Source organism: Arvicola amphibius, chromosome 15 (assembly GCF_903992535.2).
Source record: "Arvicola amphibius chromosome 15, mArvAmp1.2, whole genome shotgun sequence".
NCBI lineage: Eukaryota > Metazoa > Chordata > Mammalia > Rodentia > Cricetidae > Arvicola > Arvicola amphibius.
Window position 1 is genome coordinate 6,459,374 of NC_052061.1, and position 10,427 is coordinate 6,469,800.

At 40.4% G+C, this 10,427-nt stretch overlaps 1 pseudogene; it reads left to right on the plus strand.

Annotated features, from left to right (window-relative positions):
* Positions 1-500: 500 nt before the first annotated feature.
* Positions 501-1,155, plus strand: LOC119801647 (annotated as a pseudogene).
* Positions 1,156-10,427: the final 9,272 nt, after the last annotated feature.

Genomic DNA, 10,427 nt, shown 5'->3' on the forward strand with positions numbered 1-10,427 from the left:
TGCCTCCCGAGTGCTAGGATTAAAGGTATGCGCCACCACCACCCAGCGCCAACAAACAGCTTTATTCCATGGTCTCTGCTTCAAGTCCTGCCTCCAGGATCCTGCCTTGAGCTCTTGCCCTTACTTTTCTTCATGATGGACCACAAAGTGTTCGATGAAATAAACCCTTTCTTCCCCAAGTTGCTTTTCATCATGGTGTTTTAACACAGCTATAGGACAGCTCTCTTCTTAATCTACTTAATCATTATCCTGATCTTTTAAAGATGGATCCTGTTCATGTGGTAGCTACATCCTAAAGAGAGGCTGCTGTGAAGCCCTCCTCTTTTCAGCTCCAATGATTTCCTTACAAAAAACATATGTGAGCCCGAGCTCCCAGCATGCCCTGCTGCTGGTCAATGGGACAGCACTTGGACTTCACCTTGGGGGCACTCTGGAGCCCCAGTTGAGCTTCCACCTGCTCAGAGGATGTGACCGGACTGAATTTTGGAGCCCCTGGAAGTATGGAGACTGTGGTGATTGTCACCATAAGTGTGCTGGCCACCATCTTCCAGGCTTTGTTTACTGCCTTGGTGGTAGGTTGCATGCAGTGCTAGTGCTGTCCTCAATACCTGCTACAGTGCTATGATTTCAAGGCCAGTTGGGACCTATTGGTAGACCCAGTCTAAGCCCTCAGAGTTAGCTGGATGGTGTTGTCAGCGCCAACACCCACATCGAGGCCATTGTGGAGAATGAAGACTGGATTGAAGATGCCTTGGATCTCATATCCCACTGCATTAAGATTTGTTACACTCTGAAAGAAATACTTGTTGCCATGACAGTGGGTTCTGGGGCCAAGATGAAGACTTCAGTGTGAGCGATATTATTGTGATGGCTAAGCAGATGAGCCCAAGTAGACCATGTTGTGAAGTCTGTAACCTCCTCTGGACCCCAAGCTCCTGGATGCATAGGTAACTGCCCTGTTCCTATAGTCAGTCACTTGGTGCTAGCTACCAAGAATGCCTGCCACCTAACAGGGGTTCTGGACTGGATCAACAAATCACTGTCTGCTGCTGGGGAGCATCTGGAATTTCTCTGAGAGGCAGCCCTGACTTCTGAGTCAGATAAAAATACCTTCCAAACCCCGCGGGCTTCCTGCCGGAGCAGTCAACCATTTAACCTGCACGCTCCAGTTCCTGCCCCTGCGTAGCTCAGCTGAGCCTTCCACTTCCTGTAGGTTGAGTTGTTCTCTGGAGCTCTGGCATCCAGTCCTGGGTGTAGAGTAAAGCTAAGTGCCTCATCCTGGAAGCCTCTGCTGCAATGGCAAACTGTAGCAGGAAAAGTGGTAGTGTAATATCAGGGGAGATGGCTTGGACCTCTCCAGCAGAGCACGAAAGGCTGCATGAAAACTGCTAGATTTAGTTCATTTAATGTTTCCAAGAAAACCCAGCTGCCCTCTAAGAATCAAGAGGCTTCACATTTGCCACGGACCGCCTCTCGTGGAGACCACCGACTGCTGGAGAACAGGGGTGAAGGCTAGGAGAAATCAGGAATCGGCGAGGAAATGACAGACACACTCAATAAGGTTGAATATGCTGCTGCAAATTTACTAAAATCCAAGCATCAGTTTTATAGGATTACAGAAGGAAGTTGGCAAACAAAAAGCTTAACATGAGAAGAATGATTACAGGCAATAATCAAAAGCTTTACATGAGAAAAATTGATTACAGGCAATAATCAAAAGCCTTACATGAGAAAAATGATTACGGACAATTGATTGTTTCCAGTATGTCTTGTGGTTAGGGCCAGGTGGGCAGAGCTCTTCTTTGAAATCCGTCTCACACCACTAACCAACTGCTTTCTCATAGCCCTAAATCATATCTGTTCTCATAGTAACCCAAAACACCATTCTTTAGGGTTTTACTCCCAAGGCTTGCTCCGATAGTGAATAATTGGTTTCTTAATGTCAAGAAAAGCCTGCCTTTTTTTCTTATCTAAGATGAACCTGGGGGTTTCTCATTCTGGCTAGCCTCTCCCATCATGAGCTCTTTTTGTTCTAGGGTATCCATAAGTTCCCCCAGAGAGCGAGCCAGAGTCCAATATACCTCAGTAGTTTGGTTATTATGGGTAATGTCCTGGAACATCTTGATCTGCTGGCAAGATAAAAGAACTACACAGAATACAGAAACAAAGAACAGAAAGCTCAATAGGGCGCCAGGGCTAGCGAGGGCGAGTTTGCTGATCCGGAATCACGACTGTGGCTGATTGCCAGGGAACCGCCTGGGACTCAGCTCCTGGGAGCGCAGACCCCAACCCTTCAGCGTCATTCCACCTTAGCGGCATTTTTCTGCTACACAGGCGTGACAGCCGTGGGCGTAGCACACATATAAATTAAGATTTCTGGCTATTGGAAACCAAGGCGTGGCAATTCGGATCCGAATTTTAGAGAACAATCAGAACTAAGTCGGAATCGCCCCTTTGGGTGATCTTTGAACTCCCCTTGCAGGGTTGTGTTCGGGACTTGGTTCCTGAAGCATCCAAGCCCTTACCCCTCCCCCATGTGTCTTCCCTTTTCCCATTTGTGTTAGACACTGAGGAATATAAAGTTGTTTCCTTTTTTACCACTGTGCCTTCAATTTGACTTTTCAACTGCTAGGTGGATAGCAAATGTGTCCTTCTGTTTTCCTAGCCAAAAAAAAAAAAAAAAAAGTATATATTGACGCCAGGAGGTCAAAGTCGGCATGGAAACCTTCTGAAGTTCCGAGGATGAAGATTGGAGATCAAAGAAGATACTGTCTGTGGTTACTGGGTAATGCTCATTCATCAGTTTACACACTGAGTGACTTAGTTTTCATTATACACTATTATAAACCAGATGGTGTATCATATATCACAGTATCTCTTTATTTTGCTATTATTTTGCCCTCATAAAATACAGTGAAGCATTATGGATGCTTATCTTGAATTTATTGCATATATTAAGATGTCTCCACTTATGAATGTGTATAAAAGCCTCCTTTTGAATAAATTTCTTAAAGTAAAAACATTTAATGCATTTAAACAAAACTAGCAATGTAAGTGGTATTTAGAAATGGGGATCGCCTGAGAGGAAAAGAAAAAGCATTAATATTTACATGGGGGGGGTAAAAAGATAAAATTAACCAAGGAGCAAAGCTATGCTAGAAGGCACATATTGCTGTTGGTTGCTGGAACACAGAAGCTTAAAGGCAGCCAAAATAAGACTATTAAATTCTTGACTGTAAGCATCCATAATAGAGTTCCAAAGTCAATGGCTAGGGGAGCTCTGGTCCAAGGTGGAGTAGTCAGTTGCTGGCCTGGTAGCCTGAGAGATACAACAATATTCTTTACTTTATCTACAAGCTTTTTATTATTGAGTGTGGCTAAGGCTTCACACAGGGATCTCATTCAGATTCTGACAACTCTCACAGAATAGAGCCTGGATGACATTAAAATAAACACACATATGGTTTAAAAACTTCAGTGTGTGTCCAGAGTACATTGGAAGCTGCCTTATCTGTGCGTGGTGAGCCATACAGCGAGGTGTATGAACTAGTTCCTCATCTGGAACCACCCTTGGTTTAACCCCTTCCTAAAAATGATTAACAAAAATAAGTGGTGGAGGCAAAGCCAATGCAGGGTTCTCCACCACAGCCCACCCCTAAGTAGTCACAGACCAACAAATGCTGGGGAATAGGTCAGTGGTTTTGGCTTGCTTTTGTATAAACCCTGGTTTAACATGCCCAGTTCCTACAATCATTGAAATTAATGGGAATGGACTGGCTGTGGGGGTTGTTTGAAGCCTCTAGAGACATCTATGCTGCCATGTCCTGTCAGCTTCTTAGAACTTCAGGTCACCTCTTAGAATTTTGCTTTCCACATAGAAAAATTTAAGGGGAATAATCTTAAGTGACTGCTGACTCATAAACCAAAAGAGATGAGTCCTTCCAGACATGCTGGCATTATTTGGGCAGCTCTAAGGTCTGGTGCATGGTTTTGTAGATTGAGATTCACTGACCACTTCTACAAAGTCAAGAGAAATCAAGAATGGGGGCTGGAGCAGACCTGAGGCAACAAATTCCACAGGAGTGGGACTAAACCAGCTACCCAAGCCAGAGTGGGCCTGAGGAAGCAAACTCCACAGAGCAGGAGCAGATCCACTTCAGGGTCATTGGCAAACCAGGACTGAGCCAGCAACCTGGGCCAGAGCAGACCCAAGACAGGGAATTCCACAGGAACAGGTTCAAGGGAGCAATTGCTGAGCGAGTGAACCAGAGACAGAGACCTCTGAGAGTCTGGACATAAATCTGGGACCTTCAAGGAAGCAGACCTAAGCCAGGACCCCTGTGGATCTGGGCATGAGCCTAGGACTTCTGAGGAATTAGGCCCAAGCCAAGTCCCCTGGAGGTCTGGGCATGAATCTGGGACCACCAAGGGAGTAGGCAGGAACCAGATATCTCTGCAGGTCCAGGCATGAGTCTGGGACCTCAGAGGGAGTAAGCTTGAGCCAGGACCTCTCTGGGTCTGGGCATTGGTCTGGTACATAAAGGTAATAGGCAGGAACCAGAAACCTCTGTGGGGCTGAGCCTGAATCTGGGACCTCTGAGGGAGTAAGCCTAAGCCAGATCCTAAGATGGCCTGGGTGCACCGGAGCCTGGGAACTCCGAGGGAGCACACCAGAGCCAGAGACCTTTGCAGGACCAACTCCAAGCCAGGGACCTCGGCAGGAGCAGATCCAGACCAGGATTTACAGAAACAGGTCAAAACCTAGCAAGAGCAGGCCTGAGAAAGCAAACTCCAAGGGAGTGGAGCAAAGCCCAGGAGTACTGAGCAACCTCCAAGAACACAGATTGACCAAAGGGGTAACTAGAATTGTGGCACTGATTGTACCATGAGGAACAACCATCTGAGCCTTGGATTCACTGACCCCTAAAAGATTAATCAACAGAATAACCAACAGCCCTAAACACACCTATTAGAGGAAAAGATAACTTCAGGAGAATGTTTGAGACCCTTAAAGAGGAAATGAGAAATTCCGTCAAAGAAATGGAGGAAAAAACAAAAAAGGAAGACATCAGCAAATCTCTTTTAAAAAACCAAGAAAAAGAAATCAAACATATGAAAGAAACTATTCAAGACTTTAAAACTGAAATAGAGACAATAAAGAAAACACAAGCCAAGGGAATTATAGAAACAAAATCATGAGAAAACAATCAGGAACCACAAAAGCAAGCATGAACAGCAGAATATAAGAAATGGAAGAGAGAATCTCAAGTGCTGAAGATAAAATAGAGGGAACAGACTCATCAGTCAAAGAAAACATTAAATCTAACAATAGCTTAATCTTAAATATCCTGGAAATATGGGAGACCATGAAAAGGCCAAATCTAAGAATAATAGGTATAGAAGAAGGAGAAGAAGTTCAACTCAAAAGCACAGAAAACATATTTAACAAAACCATAGAAGAAAACTTTCCTAACCTAAAGAAAGACATGCCTATGAAGATACAAGAAGCTTACAGAACACCAAATAGACTGGATCCAAAAAAAGTTCCATTGCCACATAATAATCAAAACACTAAATATACAGAATAAAGAAAGAATATTAAGAGCTGCAAAGGAAAAAGGCCAAGTAACATAAAGGTAGACCTATCAGAATTACACCTGACTTTTCTTAGGAGATAATGAAAGCCAGAAGGTCATGGTCAAGCGTTATGCAGACATTAAGAGACAATGGATGCCAGCCCAGACTACTATACCCAGTAACTTTCAATAATCGTAGAATGACAAAACAAGATATTTCATGACAAAACCAGATTTAACCAATACCTAGCCACAAACCCAGCCCTATACAAAGTACTAGAAGAAAAACTCCAACCCAAGGAAGTTGGCTACACTAACAAAGACACAGACAATTGATGATCTCATAGCAGCAAATCCCAAAGAAGGAAAGAATGCACAAATTAACATCACCAACAATGAAAACTAAATTAACAGGAGATAGCAATAACTGGTCATAAATATCCCTTAATATAAATGGATTCAACTCAGCTATAAAAAGACACAAGCTAACAGATTGCATATGAAAACAGAATCCATCCTTCTTCTGCATACAAGAAACACACCTCAAATTCAAAGACAGATATCATCTCAGAGTAAAGGGTTGGGAAAATATTCCAATCAAATGGACCTAAGAAAAAAGCAAGTGTAGCTATCCTAATATCTAACAAAGAAGACTTCAAACTAAAATCAATCAAAAGAGACAAAGAAGGACATTTCATATTAGTCACAGAAAAAAATCCATCAAGAGAAATTCTCAATACTGAACATCTATGCCCCAAATACAAGTGGACCTTCATAGGTAAAAGAAACACTTCTAAAGCTTAAATCATACATTAAGTCCCACACACTAATAGTGGGAGACTTCATTACACTCTTATCATGGGACAGGTCAGTCAAACAAAAAATTAACAGAGAAATAAGGGAACTAACAGTTGTTATAACTCAAATGGAATTAACAGACATCTATAGAACATTCCATCCAAACATAAAAGAATATATCTTCTTCTTAGCACCTTAGGAAATCTCTCAAAAATTGACCACATACTCAGTAACAAAACAAACCTGAACATATACAAAAAATTGGAATAACCCCATGTATCTTATCAGATTACCATGGCTTAAAATTGGAATTCAAAGCCAAACTAATTCCAGAAAGCCCACGAACACATGGAAATTAAATAATGCTCATCTGAAGCATCAATGGGTCAAGGAAGAAATAAAGGGAAAAATTAAAGACTTCCTAAAATTCAATGAAAATGACCACACAATATACCCAGATTTATAGGACAAAATGAAAGCAGTCTTAAGAGGAAAGTTAATAGCACTAAATGCCTACATAAAGAAGACGGAAAAATCCCTCAATAGTGAATTAACAGAATGTTTGAAAACTTTAGAACAAAAGAAGCAAACTCACCTAAGAGAGCTAGACAGCAGGAAATAATCAAATTGAGAGCTGAAATCAACAAAAATAGAAACAAAGAAAACAATACAAAGAATCAATGAGACAAAGAGTTGGTTCTTTGAGAAAATCAACAAAATAGACATACCTTTATCCAAACTAACCAAAAGGCAGTGAGAAAATACCCAAATTAACAAAATCAGAAATGAAAAGTGAGACATAACAACAGACATGGAGGAAATACAGAGAATCATCAGGTCATATTTTGACAACCTGTACTCCACAAAACTGGAAAACTTAAAGGAAATGAACAACTTTCTGGATAAATATAACCTACCAAAATTAAACCAAGACAAGATGAGCAAATTAAACAGACCTATAACTGCTGAAGAAATAGAAACAGTCACCAAAAGTCTCCCAACCAAAAAAAAAAAAAAAAAAAAGCCCAGGACCATAGGGTTTCAGCTCAGAATTCTACAAGATTTTCAAAGAAGAACTAATTCTAATACTCCTCAAATTATTCCACACAAGAGAAAAAGAAGGAACATACCAAACTCTTTTTATGAGGCTACAATTACCCTGATATCCAAACCACAGAAATACATTACTAAGAAAGAGAATTACAGACCAATCTCACTCATGAACATTGATGCAAAAAATACTCAAAAAAATACTGACAAAGCGAATCCAAGAACACATTAGAACCATCATCCACCATGACTAAGTTGGCTTCATCCCAGAGATTCAAGGATGGTTCAACATACAAAAATCTGTCAACATAATCCACCATATAAACAAACAAAAATAAAAACTATATGATCTCATTAGATTCCACAAAAGCTTTTGACAAAACATAACATCTCTTCATCATAAAGGTATTGGAGAGACCAGGGATACTAGGAACATACTTAAACATATTAAAAGCAATATACAGCAAACCAACAGCCAACATCAAACTAAATGGAGAGAAACTCCCAGCAATCCTACTGAAATCAGGAATAAGACAAGGTTGCCCACTCTCTCCATATCTATTCAATATAGTTCTTGAGTTCTTAGCTAGAGCAATAAGACACCAAAAGGAGATCAGATCAAGGGGATACAAATCGGAAAGGAAGAAGCCAAACTCTCACTATCTGCTGATAAATGATAGTTTACATAAGCAACCCCAAAAATTCTAACAAGAAACTTCTACAACTCATAAACACTTTCAGTAATGTAGCAGGTACAAGATTAACTCAAAAAAAATCAGTAGCCCTCCTGTACTCTGATGATAAAAGGGCTGAGAAAATCAGAGAACTATCACCCTTCACAATAGCCACAAACAGAATAAAATATCTCGGAGTAACTCTAACCAAACAAGTGGAAGACTTGTATGACAAGAACTTTAAATCTTTGAGGAAAGAAATTGAAGAAGACACCAGGAAGTAGAAAGATCTCCCATTCTTTTGGGTAGGTAGACTTAACATAGTAAAAATGGCAATCTTACCAAAAAGCAATCTACAGATTCAATGCAATGCTTATCAAAATCTCAGCAAAATTCTTCACTGACCTTGAAAGAACAGTACTCAACTTAATATGGAAAAGCAAAAACCACAGGATAGCCAAAACAATCCTGTACAATAAAAGGACTTCTGGAGGCATAACAATCCCTGACTTCAAACTCTACTACAGAGCTACAGTACTAAAAACAGCCTGGTATTGGCATAAAAACAGACAAGAGGATCAATGGAACCGAACTGAAGACTTGGATATTAATCCACACACCTTCGAACACCTGATTTTTGACAAAAAATAACCCCCAAAAACAAAAAAAAATATCAAATGGGAAAAAGAAAGCATATTTAACAAGTGGTGCTGGCATAACTGGATATCAACATTTAGACAAATGAAAATACACCCATGTCTATCACCATGCACAAAACTCAACTCCATTTGTAGGAGGCCACACAGAAGTATACTTGAACGCAATGGCACAAAAGACCACTTACTAAATATAACCCCAACAGCACAGACACTGATTGATAAATGGTACCTCCTGAAACTGAAAAGCTTATGTCAATCAAAGGACACGGTCAACAAGACAAAACGACAGCCTACAAAATGAAAAAATCTTCACTAACCCCATATCAGACAGAGGGCTGGTCTCCAAAATATACAAAGAACTCAAGAAATTGGTCATCAAAAGAACAAATAATCCAATAAAAAAATGGAGTACAGACCTAAACAGAGAGCTCTCAACAGAGGAATCTAAAATAGCTGAAAGACAGTTAAGAAAATGTTCAACATCCTTAGTCATCAGAGAAATGCAAATCAAAACAACTCTGAGATTCCATCTTACACCTGTAAGAATGGCCAAGATCAAAAACACTGATGACAACTTATGCTGGAGAGGTTGTGGGGTAAAGGGAACACTCTTGCACTGCTGGTGGGAGTATAAACTGGTACATCCTCTTTGGATATCAATGTGGCAATTTCTCAGAAAATTAGGAAACAACCTTCCTCAAGTCCCAGTAATACCACTTTTGGGTATATATCCAAAGGATGCTCAATCATACCCCAAAGACATGTGCTCAACTATGATCATAGCTGCATTGTTTGTCATAGCTAGAACCTGGAAACAACCTTAATGCCCTTCGACCGAAGAGCTGATAAAGAAAAATGTGGTACATTTACACAGTGGAGTACTACACAACAGAAAAAATAATGATATCTTGAATTTTCCAGGCAAATGAATGGAGCTAGAAAATATCATTTTGAGTGAGGTAACCCAGACCCAGAAAAACAATTATCACATGTACTCACTCATAAGTGTTTTTTAAACATAAAGCAAAGAAAACCAGCCCACAAATCACAATCCCAGAGAACCTAGACAACAATGAGGACCCTAGGGGAGAGATACATAGATCTAATCTACATGGGAAGTAGAAAAAGACAAGATCTCCTGAGTAAATTGGGAGCATGGGGACCTTGGGAGAGGGTTGAAAGGGAGGGGAGAGGTATGGAGGGGAGTAGAGAAAAATGTAGAGCTCAATAAAAGTAATGAAAAAAGAAAAGAAAAATATATAAAACAAACTCTTTCTAAAAAGTACACACAATCACATGGACTCTGTTTTCTGCTGGTCAACTCATCCTGGGTATAGGGCCCATTCTGTAGTGTGTTTGATATACCCAGTGACAATCCATTGAATAAAGTTTGTTTTACTTGAAAAAGAAAGAAACAAACAAACAAAGAAACAAAGAAAGAAAGAACTACATCAGAAGCTGTGGCCAGTAGCAGGCAAGTTTTAGATGTGGCTTCTTCTCTTTGCTTGAATCTCAAATGAGGCTAAAATTTAACGTGTATCGAACATAATCCATTCCTATGATTTTTGTTTCCTTAACAAACTTGAGATAGCATTTCCTAACCTGGATGCCAAGGATATTTGCCAGGTTTTAAAGGCCAGCCAGCATTGGCAAGGCGGCATCGTTAGTGA